The 12,685-nt window shown below is 35.6% G+C and overlaps 1 long non-coding RNA gene across 1 annotated transcript; it reads left to right on the top strand.

Annotated features, from left to right (window-relative positions):
• Nucleotides 1-4,820: 4,820 nt before the first annotated feature.
• On the top strand, nucleotides 4,821-8,345 carry LOC120779759. The gene is made up of 3 exons (XR_005705749.1): nucleotides 4,821-5,050; nucleotides 7,539-7,606; nucleotides 8,213-8,345. It is a non-coding gene; the product is annotated as an uncharacterized LOC120779759 (long non-coding RNA).
• Nucleotides 8,346-12,685: the final 4,340 nt, after the last annotated feature.

Here is a 12,685-nt window from a genome sequence, read left to right as displayed (position 1 = left end):
TCTGTAGGTTAGTGAAGCCTGACTGTGACAAAAATCGCCACAAACGTCTTAAACTACTAATGTTTAAAATCCAACCCTTAATATAATTAAAAGAATTTGTTATGTCAGACCCACTTTCGTCCTCTATTCTAATTGTCTTTAAAATTCCTGCTGCCTCATCTAAAAATTCTAACTGGTCGTCTGACGCCGAAAAATTTTTTTTTGTTGGCAAAATAGCTTCAAAGTTGCTGCTATTAAAAATATCAAATAGCTTATTAAAAAATAAAAGATATTCCGCGGTACTTAAAAATCGAGCATTAGGGCACGACAAAAGCCCTGAACTGTATGAAGCGAGCATACCGGAGGCTACCGTGTCGCTCATAACTGGGATGCCAGCTTCACACTCATTTTTTGAAAGTTATTAGGAAACATATGTGCTTCAGACAGTTTAGGGGCGCAACGCACGGGATTTTGGGAATCCTTATTATAGAAATGTACAATGTCATCCCAACTCACCGGACGCGATTTAAAACTGACTTTATTTTTTGAATTTTCTAAACAATTCCTAGTGCTTTTTAAAAGGTGGGGGCTATCAAAAAAAAAGAATATATCCTTGCCATTAACCTGAAAATATGGGCGTTCCTCGGTCACTCCTAAAATCCTAGATAAATAGACAAAATTATATCCCTGATCTGAAACAAAATGGCAAGGTATGAGACCTATGTTTTGTAATTGGGTGATGGCCTCAAATATATACTTTTTGGCAACATCCCCTTTACATGAACCATGGACAATGAAATAGGAGAGTGGGTGTGTCCAAGGCATTCCACCAATACCTTGAACCATAAGAGTCATTGCACTATTACCTATACGAGACGTACGATTTTCATCGCCGTAATCTTCTACTCCTATAATCTTATCGTATTTAGGGACGTATTGGAAATGACTCTTAAGTGCCATTTCATCGCACAAAATTGATACAAACTTTTGTTCCTGCGTAAAACCCCGACTTCTTAACTCTAAACACTTTAAAGAACTATTACTACAACCGGGGTCTCGGGGCCATTCGGAAACGAACTCGTGAAGCGTTCTCTCTTCCGGAAATCTAAGAAGAGGTTTTAGGTGTCTATATGCTAGAGGTGAAAGAAAGTATACACCTAAAGCCAAAGTTTTGAAATAGGTGTCGTATCTACGACCTTTTGGTTGACGGCTACAGTTTACTAAACTATTTTTTATTATACTACTTATTTGAGGAGGAAGATTTCTATTCAAATTTTCATAATTACTAACCTCTCCTAAATTTTTAATTTCACTTTCTAAAGTCTTCAGCTTTACCGACATTTCTTTTAATTGAAATTTTAAATTACTAATCTCCTCATCTTTTTCTTTTAATTTAACCCTCAAACATCCTTTTTCTAACGAACTATCGCCCATGGAAATATTTTCAAAAACTCCTATTTCCTGTTCGAGTGCGTCTTCTGCTAAAGACGCTAGCAATAACAGGTCGTTTGAACCTGAGGGGTTCTCGACCAATTTAGGTTCAAAATCTAATATTCCTAATTCGATAGTCGAAGTAGGATCGCTAAATTCTACCTGAAAACTGGGTGTAGGAGTTAAATTTTTATCCGGAACCGCAGTCGGCGACAGTTTTTTCAAATACCGGACTTCATCCGAGAAGTGGCGGTCACAGGCATATAAATATTTTTGCCGATTTTCTCCTACGCCCAATCGCTGTTTCCAAATACTATGCCTAAGAAAAAACAAATATACCCTAAACCTTAATACCTTTTACTTTACCTTTAATTTTAAAATATAATATCGACTACAAATAAAACCAATATTGTTACATTATAACATTTATTAGTATTTACGATACTTTCTACTCGTATTACATTTATTTGTACTTATAATTTATAATTATAGTAATATTTACATCTACTACGCTACTCCAAACAACATATTAAATTGGATCTATTAAATATTACAATACTATTTACTAAATTACATTACATTTCGCAAGTATAATATATTTTTTTATCATGCAATAAATTGCATCTAAAACAATATCAAAATAGGCACAATTTATGAAAAAATATTTCTAAATTTCACTAAATAACTATATTTTTCTACTAATTAAAATTATTTACGAACCTGGATCCATCCTTCTCCTTGTTGGGGAAATTGAAAAACCGTCGCGCTCCTACGCATCCAGCCACACACTTATTTTTAGCTCTCGGCATTTTCCTATAATACGTTGGGAAAACATAATATATTTATATACATGTATTTACGATGGCTTTAATAATACACTTACCAACTTTATTTTTAGTAAAAACACTTACACGCTGTATTTTTATTAAAAAAACCTAAACACTATAATTACACTACACGTACTTCACAATGAAAAATAACAAACTGATTTTGTTAGTTATTTTTAACGGGATTTTGTCTGGCAGTTCATTGTTTTGCTTGTCACCTGATTCGTAGCCCATGAACTTTCAGTGTTGCCATACCAAACCGTGAGATCATGGGCTCTCTCAGAAAGCGAAGAGAGGACTTTCGGATCAATTTATCCATGCATTTTGCGTTCGTTCTTCACAGAGTTAACATATGCCACAAGCAAGCGGAACATTTCTTGGAATTTATTTCTAATGTAGCATTTTTATCTATTTCATTGTATTTCGTTAATAAGTTATTCCAACTTTTATTTTTCTTACACTATGTATATGTATGAGCGCTTAGGAAAAAAGCGAAAACTTTGAAGCGTGATTTCTCTGTTTTTCATTATTACGATTATTCTTAATTGGCGGGCAGGATAGAAAAAAAACTAAACGTCGTATAGAATTAAGACAAAGTTTATTATCTTTGACATAAAATTATCTTATATTTAAACTAAAAAAAATATAAAGAAAAGTCAAATTTTAACATATTTTTAAACAGCATAAAGTAAAATTCTTTTAATCAAAAGCCACTATTTATTCAATTTTTAATAAAATGTTAAATTTTACACTTTTTTTGGAAATTTTTCATTGTTTAACTAGAAGATAAATTAATAAAAAATATGAATCTCTTTGAATTTTTTGTTTCCGTCCGAAAAATGTACATGCGAGATGCATCGGGTAATTGCTTCCCAAAGGCAGGATATCAAAGATTTCGTATCCAAAAAATTTGTGAAAGATGTTCAAATATATAACTATAAAGCCTAGAAATTTCGCTTGAATCAATTATTTCTTTCCCTCTTAAAAAAATCCTCAAAAAAATCGATTTTTTGAAGCCTCGAAAGCAGGCTCTCCCCTTAACACTTCCCATGTCCGCGATCTTCACTGTTCGGCGACACGAGAGAAATGAGATTTTGTGCGCCGACAACGCCATACACGATAAACATGTTCGCGCACCGATCGTAAAAAATCAAACATTTTCGCGAACATGGATCGGTACGCGAACAAGCCCATACACGATAAACCGCAAGCACACACATACCGATCGAACGCACTTGTGTGCTCGTATGTGGGCGCTTTTAATCACACGATTTCTGCTTTTAAGTGGTTTATCCCACTAATCTTATAAATTTATCAAGATTTCGCCATACAAAAATGACAGTTCAAAATCATCGGAGTGATTTGAAACTGATCCACGCTAAATCTCTCTGTGCGACTCTGATTTTGCGCCATCTACTTAGCAGCATTGGAAATCTATTACATTATCACAGCTGATTTAGACACTACATAAAGGGAAAAATGTAAACAAACTAATTTTTATTAGAGCAATGAATCTAATTTCTGCTGAAAATCGACTCCCCAAATGAAAAAAATGAATCCATTATTTCCATTATATGAAAAATATTTAAAAGAATACGGCTTTTATTACAAAATACTATATGACAATGTTTTCTTTTGATAAATATTGAGCGATGTAAATTCTTGAATGGCAAAAACAGCTGTTTTTAATCTTTTCAACGGCGGTAAGAACACTGTTGGGTTCTGAAATGCTTAAATGTAATCTAATCTTTTAAATTTTCGGTCTGAACATGGTATTAGGCTCAAACTATTGCCTCAAATTTAAGACCTTATAGTTAGCAAGTCACAAAACGAAAAACAACTCTTGTCTGCCATCTTGAATATACTTAATAAAGATCATCATAAATAGATATCAATCGATTGCCTTATTTTATATTTTTTAAGCAACTCAAACACGAAAAGGTTAAAAATAAGTCAATTTTACATAAATTTCGTAAATAGTATGAAACAAAGTCAACATATATTTTTGTTTTTATTGATAATTATGTTTTTTGACTATGTTATAGAAAGTTTGGGTCGGCTTTAGTATACGATCCCACGATTTCAGGGTTAAAAGTGGTATGGTTGGATAGGGCTGATGCTCCAGATGAAGGAAATTGTTGCCGCCGCAAACTTATAGTTTTCGAGATATTTGCATTTAAAGTTGAAAATTTTGCAAATTTTATCTTGCAATTTCTCGATTGCTAGTAATTATTTAATTCATATTATGCCTTTTTTATGCACTTACACTTCACTACATTATTTCTACATATTTTTTTTCCAGTAATTATTTAGTTATTTGCTTAAAATAAGCATTTTATATTTTACACAATTTAAAATTTCAAATTTATAATAAGTGTTGCCATAATTACACATTTATCAAACGAATAAAAATGAATAAAAAATAGGACTATACCCCACATACATAAATCATTGCCCTTTTTCTTGATATATCAAGATTTTTGATACACCCCGGTGTTGGATCGACCAGGGTTATTTTTTTTGAAGCGCGGCCGAAGGCCGCCAACGCGAAAGGAATTCTACGCGAAAACCTGAACACCCCGGTGTTGGATCGACCAGGGTTATTTTTTTTGAAGCGCGGCCGAAGGCCTCCAACGCGAAAAGGAGTTTTACCGGAGTGTACCCGGTGTTGGATCGGCCAGGGTTATTTTTTTGAAGCGCGGCCGAAGGCCACCAATGCAGAAAGAAGTGGGACGCGAATGGACTAATGTTTACCCAGGTGTTGGATTGGCCAGGGTTCTTTAAGCGTGGTCGAAGGCTGCTAATGCACAAAGGTAATCTAAAAGTTATGTTAAATAGGGTATATCTTCCTCTTTATACTACATTTTCTATAACGGATATTGTTACAACTAAACAAGGTACCGTTCTTTTTGTTGTCCGTTTTGTCATTATTTTCATATTTATCAATTCCGCGTTTCCCATTTTTAAACTACATTTTCTATAACGGGTATTGTTACAACTAAACAAGGTACCGTTCCTTTTTTCCCGTTTTGAAATAAGTTTCATATTTATTTCATTTGAATTCCGCGATTGGATGCAGCCATATATTCAGGACACAAATTTAAAGAGCATAAAATTTAAAATGTATTTAAATACATATATAATTATTAAAAGTTGAATTTTAAAAAATGAGTGCAAATTCATCAGGTAAGTAACATAAGTTTTAAACTGAAAAAATATAACTTAAGGTATTTAAATAGATTGTGTCGGAGCGTCAACGAGCCGAGGTGCCATAAAGCGAGTGCGTGCAAATTCATCAGGTAAGTAATATAAGTTTTAAACTGAAAAAAATATAACTTAAGGTATTTAAATAGATTTTGTCGGAGCGTCAAACAGCCGAGGTGTTACAAAGCGAACCAATGTGCTTAAAGCGGCGGAAGTGAAGTCAATGTGGAATATTGTAAAAATATTCCAAACATTTCACACAAAAGAGAAATGTATTTCCTTTGCCGAAGAACAAGGTTTGATTTTAAAAGCCAAAATTTGCCGTACGCATAAAATGCCAATGACGCTGTCGTTAAAAAAAAGTACCAGTGTTGGGGGTGTTCCGATGCCGGAAAGGGGGTTGTCGGAAGCGAAGTGCGTTGGCAAGGTCGAGCGATACCTGGTTCGAAAACGTCAAAATCCCACTTCCGCAGGCATTTTATCTAATGTATGCGTATGCATCTCATTGGTCACATGCGGAAGTGAGGAAAAACAGTTTTATCAGGGAACCAGTTTTATCTAGCGCTTCAATATGTGACTGGTATAATTACTGCCGCGAAGCTGTAGTATTATACCAGGTTGACTCTCAGGTAGCGGTAGGTAAAATTGGTGGCCCTGGTAAAACTGTTCAAATAGACGAAAGCAAATTTGGGAAGAGAAAATACAACAAAGGTAATAATAAAGATATAATTTTTTTTATGTAATTAATATATCTTTTCTTATTTTAGGGCGGAGAGTCGAGGGCCACTGGGTTCTTGGGATGGTTGAGGATGGGAGTGGATTTGTATGTCGTGTATGGCGAAACAATTTCATACAGATCGAACGCACATGTGGGTCGTGTATGGCCATTATAACACATACGTAGTAAACGCAATACACTACGATCTACCAAGCATGATTTGGTGCTAGATTTTCCGGCAACCAAATTCCAGCACTTCAAAAAGATCATGGTCGACATTACAGATAAAAATGAAGAAATGGAAATTGTCACCACCGAACATAACCGCGCGCACGGAGCCGCCCAGGAAAATACTAAACAAATCATTTGCGATTATTATTTTCTAAAAATGACGAAGTTGGCCAATGAAATAGCAATAATTTGCAAGATATGCACTGAAGCAAAGTACGATGCCGCCCCAAAAAACAAATTCTTCGGGAGACACCAATTCCATCATACGCTGGAGAAATACTCCACTTTGATATCTTTTCAACTGACAAAAAAATTTTCGTACTTACACTGACAAATTCTCAAAATTCGCCGTGATACAGCCCTTTCGAACAATAAGGGATGTAAAACCACTAATTATTCAGCTGTTGAACATGTTCTCACAAACCAAGACAATTTACTGCTAAGCTTCTTTTAATTAAGAAACTATCAGGGCCCTGTTGAAAAACATGTACGACGTCGACCACGCACCATAACTACATAGTTGCTCAAAGGGCCAAGTGGAACGCTTCCACAGTACCCTCGCAAACATAGCCAGAGCGTTTCGCCTACAAAAAATGTCTGACGATGCAGTCAAGTTGATACTAAGGGCAACAATCGCGTACAATCTGTGACTGAATGTACAGATCCCAAATGGATTTCTCTAGATCGGGCTACAATTCGCAAAATCACCTCTTCGATGAAACGAACTTTTGGTGATCAAAGCATATCAAACAATCCGCCAGTCAATTGGTCACCAAGATCACAACATTTGACCCCGTTACGTGAATACGTGATACGTCAATCGTATACGGTGATTGGCATTATGACATACGATAGCAAACGGTAATGTATTTTCAATTCACAATAGTTTTTAAATTCCACATTGCTTTGGATCGTATTTTTAGATCACAATAGATGTGGAACTGTCAAAACTGTTGCGAAATTTACAAAAAACTAACAAAAGCTAATTAAATATCAAAATGGATCAAACTTTGTTGTTTTATTTGAGCTCTAGTGAAAGTGATGGGGATAAAAAAATAGTGCGGAGATAACTAAGAGATCGTAGCAATAACGTAGTTATAAAAAAAAAAAAAAATTATGAATCCTCATTAACAAAATTTTCTTTGTAGATGTATCGTTAAACAAAGCATTGGAATCTTAAAAAGACGGGGGAGAATTTTAGGATATAGCAAGAGAGGTATGTATCACCCCACAAAAGTGGAAAATTTGCTAACGTTTGTGAGGCATTACATAACATCTGCATACAATTTATAAAAGGGGTATTCTCTTGCTCTTGCAAAACCCTTGCCCATTGAAAGAATTGCATATATTTCCTTTTAGTGCACCGGCACAAACACAAGCACACGCAGAAAATTATTTGCAATGGCTGTAGAATGTGTAAGACCAAAACCCATGTATATTTGCGTGCAATGTCACGCAAAAATATAATTGCAACCCTGTTTTATCTGTCATTTTACATAAAGACATATTACGTCGTTAAATTGTTGAGGAAGGCAAGTTTTAAATCGATTTTATAATATCTATTTAAATTATAAAGATTTGTTACAGTTTTTTTGTTAAAAATGTATGCAGAAGGTGCGCCAATTCACAATAGCCATGCATAATAGTCATTCACAAGAAATTGAGCGAATCAGCCGTTCATATATCACTAGATTCTGCAATGGGTGCTCTCGTGCCTTTGAATATTTCAGTATAGTATTATTGCAATCGGCAGTCTTGCAAGAGCAAGCGAATACCCCTAATAAGTTACGACCCTCAAAATTGCGATTCTTATCACACTCAGGAAATGGACACCGGGCTAGCGAACCGCCTCACCGCAATCGACCAAACGATAAGTGGCCAAATAAAGTATTCTTTAATAAATTTAATTCAAAAATGTATATGTCCTTTACCTTGTAAATAATTTTATTTTTAATGTCAACTAAAATACAAAAATTTTGTTCATATAAATAATTTTTTTTTTAATTTTTATTGAGATATTCCATTCATTGGTTTCTTATTTATTTCTTTATTACTAAAAATTATAAAAAATATAAAATTTAAAAAAATATGCACACATTTCTTTAAATTTTTATATTACGATTGGTAGTTTGCGTTGGAATGATACGAACGAACGGATACGTTTATATACTCGTTCACGTATGTCATCATGCCAGATTACGATAGAAGCGTTACGATCACGTACGTCATAATACGAAATACAGGCTTTTACGTGACGAGTGATACGTTCACGGACGATTCGACCCCTGAAAAACAAGCTTAAATCTCACTCTCCCAGTGTTTTTGCACATTAGGACAGCTGTTAAAGCAATAAAAGTGGTAAAAAACAAGTAAGAATGAGTTAAGTTCGGGTGCAACCGAACATTTTATATTCTCTAATCTTGCAAGAATCAAAGCTAGGGAATTACTTTAAGATGTAAAACGTCAACCAGTCTATCGGAATCTAAGCAATTTTATATACATATATTCTATATAACTCATACACCGACCGACAAATTCGTCATAAGATATGTTAGAAAAGCGAAAATCATTGTACCAAGTATATGAGGGTCCCAATTGTTTGTATTTAGGCATAGAGATATACTGTTATGAGTGAAACCCGTTCTGTAATTTTCATTGGGATAACTGAAATATTTGTCAACTATAGATACTGGGGTGCACATATTCGGTAACTAGGGGCTTGAACAGTTTTGGTGGGATTTGGGCAATTCTTGGTCACAAAGTGGCATACTTTAAAGGAATTATTAGATAAAAATTTTATCCCGTTATATTAATTACTTACTTACTAGAAAGTGAAAGAATCAAATGGAATTTAAACTTGGTAAATAGCTTTTGATAGTGTCATGGGAACATGACAAGAATTCGGTCGGCCGGGGTCCAAGATACGGGATTTCTCCAAATGAAGCCCTCTCATAGCATTTCGGAGGTAAAATTTAATGTATCTAGTGCAATTAGTTATTGATTTATTGCGCTTTTAATAGTTTTTAAAAGTACCGCTATATGGGAAGTTAGCGGGGTTATCTTCCGATTGCATTTATTTTCACAACGTCGGTAGGAGTTCCTATAATATTTGCGCTAAGCAAATTTGATTGTTGTAGCTTTAGTGGTTTAGAAGATATGTACATTAAACTTATTAGAGGCCCACTTTTTTTTGCCTACAGATGTCTTTTGCTACAGCAGTCCCGTCTGCCAAATTACAGTTTTATATAATTAAGTGCTTAGTTAGAGCACTTTATAGGTTTTCAGTTAATGGCGTTTTGTGGGCGTGGCAGTGCTCTCGTCTACGAACTCGTAATTTTCTTTTTACTAAGTATCACGCATACTAAATTTCATCAAGATATCTCAATTTGCACTTAAATTACAACCTGCACGGTCCGATGGATAGACAGACAGTCATCCAGATTTCAACTCGGCTCGTCATCATGCCCTTGTCTATGTTTTAAGTATCTACGTTTCCAATATCTTTTTTTTAGAAAAACATAAGATTCATTTAGGTTGGCCTTTGCACAACACTGCTAAATAAAAAAATTAAAAAAGCGTAAAATTAAATTAAAATATTGAGTAGTCGAAAAAGTTTCTTCGTATTTTGTCAATAGATGTCGTTGCAGTCGTATATCTTTAGCGTTAAAAGCCTTTTTACTCCAATGGTATCAAATGACTCTTATATGAAATACAATAACACTTTGAAAAATTAACGTTCCTATTTATATTTATTTATACTGAAGAGCAAAACTGGAACAATAATTACATAAATGAACTTTGATGCAATAAATTGCAAGCATATATATATTTTTGTAAAAAAAATGTTAATACATACATATATTATTTTTATACAGGTTTAAAATACACTATAACTATAAAAAATGTGACAAATTCACTCGTGAAACAAAAAAAAAAAATAACAAAAATGTGGTAAAACTCCATTGTTCCACTTTTGCACCCATACAAAAAATTATATTTTCTCCTCTAGTTTAGTAGTCCGTTCACAATCCTTTCACCTTTTTTAACGCATTAGGCTTCGCGGCATGCTCTCATACAATTTTTGTAAGTAATCTGGCGAAATTGAATACCACTCGTCCTCGACGCGCTCCCAAAGCTCCTGCATGCCTTTTGGTGGATTCGGGTAATTTGCCAGCTGCCGTTTCAAAAAACTCCATAAGTTCTCTATGGGGTTCATATCTGGGCTTTGTGCAGGCCACTTCATTGTTGAAAAACTTTGCGATTTCAACAAATTTTGCACTAATTTCGAAGAGTGCTTAGGATCATTGTCCTGTTGGAATATAATCCGGTTCTCCCGCAAGCGAACCATATCCATAACAATCGGCAGATTTCCATCGATTTTCACAATAGGACCAACTCCATACTGCGTAATACACCCCCAAATCATTAAACATCCACCCCCAAACTTTATAGTTTGCTTTACTTGATGGGGTTGAAGTGGTCCTGAAGTGATTGACCAGTACCAAGAGCGGCCATCTGACTAGAATCTGCTAATTTTGGTCTCGTCTGACCAAATTACCTTTAAGAAGTTCAAAAAAAATCAAAGACTGCCCACAAATAATTAACATTTACAATTACTCGTTTCCAGTCATCACACGTCCAGTATTCGTGGCGTGCCAGGAAGTCCTTTCGGGCAGAAATATTTTTTTTTTTGTCAAAGCGGGTTTCGTCTTCTTCTCTTTCGCTTTGTAACCAACATTTTTCAACGCGCGACGCAATGTCCAGACACTAAAATTTTGCGTTAAAAGCGGTAGTCCTTGCTTTGGGGTGGTCAATTTGTTGGATATAAGAAGTCGTCCAACATGTCTAGCTTCACGAATTTGAATTTTTTTGGGTCTCCCGCCCTTATAGCATGTTAGCCTATCCAGGTTGCTATTCTTTCCTATCCGCAAAAGCGTTGTATTGCTGATTTTGAGCTCCTTGCCAATATCGCGGGCAGATTGCCCAGCAGAGAAATATCTTTCAACTTTTCTTTTAATTTCTTCACTTACACCACGCATTTTAAACGAATTTTATCGAAACACAATAAAGAAATAAAAATTTGTGTCAGAAATTTCAATTTGAATATTAAATTGCAATGTATACTTAGCGGGTGCAAAACTGGAACAATGTAGTTATGCCATACTTTTTATTTTTTTAGGCCCTGCCACATAGTTTCCTGCATTTTTTTTTGGTCACAGGGTAATTCAACCCACCTAAAAACGAGATATTAAATAAAATAATAAAACAAGTAATCCATCAATGCAATACAGTACATCAAAGTTCATTTATGTTATTATTGTTCCAGCGTGTGTTAGCATAAGAAATTTCTAGAATAATGTTCTGGTAGCGTCAGAAGTTGCTAGAATAATAACTGTTCAGTGGCATGAGAATCGTAACTGCAATTCAACTCAGCAGCTGTAATTGTGCTGTGGTGGAATTTGTTGCAGGCGAAGTTGCCACATATATTCTCTTCCCCGTGACTTTCATAGGTTACGAAGGGAACGAAACAGTTTTATCTCTCCTGGAATAAGTACGAAGAGGCTTGTCCATGATTCCAGCTGCTGGCTGAAACAGGTTCTCCAGTCTACTTTATAGCACGTGCGAAGACCTAGGAGCACCGTTGAAAGAACTTTCGGCCAAGGAGAAACAGAGTTGCACATTAGAGCTGCCTTGAGCGGCCTGTGCCACCGGATGATAGGGTGTTGTTCTTATGCGATGGGCACCAATCAGCCGTGTCAAAGACGTAAAGAGCCCAGACTCAAGCTGGGTTCCTTGATCTGTGGTTATGGGGAGTGGTGTGCCGAACTGAATAATCCAGTTTGAGTAGAAAGCAACGGGTCAGCAACGGGTCATCTGGAAAATCTATCTATGATTGTTAAACAGTACCTGAGATGATTGACAACTGGAAGTTAAATGAGGTCGAGGTGTACATGTTTGAACCTAGTTTCAGGTACGTCAATGTGTTTAGGTGTAAGGCGATTGTGACGCTGAGTCTTGGAGCGTTAGCACGGTATGCAGTTGCGGGACCAATTCAGTGCGTCCTTCTTGATGCCCGGCCAAATGTACTTTTGCTTGAATGTGCGGGCCGTTACTCGACCACTGGGATGGGAGAGTCCATGGATTGTGTCGAAGGCCTGTCGGCGAAGCTTTTTGGGATGAAAGACCAGATGATATGTTACAATAAATTGAGGTGTTTTCGACAATATATAGACGTTGGTTTCAAGGTCGTGTTATTGTTGCGAACAAGCTGCTGGACTTCTTTATCCTCTCGCTG

Source organism: Bactrocera tryoni, unplaced genomic scaffold, assembly GCF_016617805.1.
Source record: "Bactrocera tryoni isolate S06 unplaced genomic scaffold, CSIRO_BtryS06_freeze2 scaffold_11, whole genome shotgun sequence".
NCBI lineage: Eukaryota > Metazoa > Arthropoda > Insecta > Diptera > Tephritidae > Bactrocera > Bactrocera tryoni.
The sequence above is the reverse complement of the archived record's forward strand: the minus strand, read 5'-3'. Positions and strand labels throughout refer to the sequence as shown.